Consider the following 1,211-nt stretch of genomic DNA (forward strand, 5'->3'; position numbering starts at 1 on the left):
AATACGTACCCGCGTCCAATGCGCGGAAATTCTTTTTTATTTTTTTTTAAAGAATTATTATAAAATTATGGTTTTATTTGATTGAAAAAAATTAATTCCTCCGTTTTAAAATAATTGAATTGTTGAAATATGACACAGTTTTAAGAAAAAAAAGATAAAGATACTCCCTCCGTTTCAGATTGAGATGACACATTGATTAAGAAAAATAATTAATAACATGTCTAGTTTACCATAATATCCCTATTAAATCATGTTTACATTTTAATTTGAAGAAAAAAGAAATAATGCAAAGGGTAAACACATGGAAAAACAAATTAGAAAATTTGGGACGAAGAGAGTATAAAATTATGGTTTTAGTTGATTAAAAAAAATTACTCTCCTCGTTTCAAAATAATTGAATTATTAAAATATGACACACTTTTAAGAAAAAAAGATAAAAATATAAATTAGTCATGTTTTTTCATTTTTGTCCTTTTCAAATTCTAAAACATTAATAATGACCATTGGAACTCAATCTTGAAAATTTAATTAATAAAAGTAAATTTAAAAAAAAATAAAAAAATTCAACATATATCTTGAATAATGAACAATTTAATTATTTTGAACCCTAAAAAATACTCAACAATTCAATTATTTTGAAACGAAGGAAGTATTAAATTTTAAACTATTTTTATCCACAATTAGAAGTTAAGAAGCGAAGGAAAAAATTTACAGTAATTATTTTTTCCGTTATAAATTATCGTAAGATTTTATTGTATGTGCAGTAAGATTGAATTCCTAAAATTACTTCTCAAGATAAGAGGAAAAAATGTATCAAGATTGTTGAATAGAAAAACAAAATATGAATGCTTCTTTTGATATTAAGCTATTCCCATCACTAGTTTATATTCATTGTAATTTGTAAATAATACTTGGTCATTTGTTTAGATTGTGCAAACAGAGGATAATTATTCTCTGAGAATAGAAGGATTACTCTTAGCTTTAAACTAATCGAAGATTAAATTTGAAATTAACATTATCTCATGTTAGATGTGAAGTCCTAATTAATTTGGAAACTATTTTATCCCATGGTTTATATTGAAATGATGGAATATCCATATGAAAGGTGAGATAAGATAATTCGATGGGATATCCTTGCATCCTATCTCGTATATCAAATACTTCCTCCGTCCCAAATTATTAGACCCAAATTTTTTAATTTGATTTCTCAT

Source organism: Capsicum annuum, chromosome 3, assembly GCF_002878395.1.
Source record: "Capsicum annuum cultivar UCD-10X-F1 chromosome 3, UCD10Xv1.1, whole genome shotgun sequence".
NCBI classification, from domain to species: Eukaryota; Viridiplantae; Streptophyta; class Magnoliopsida; order Solanales; family Solanaceae; genus Capsicum; species Capsicum annuum.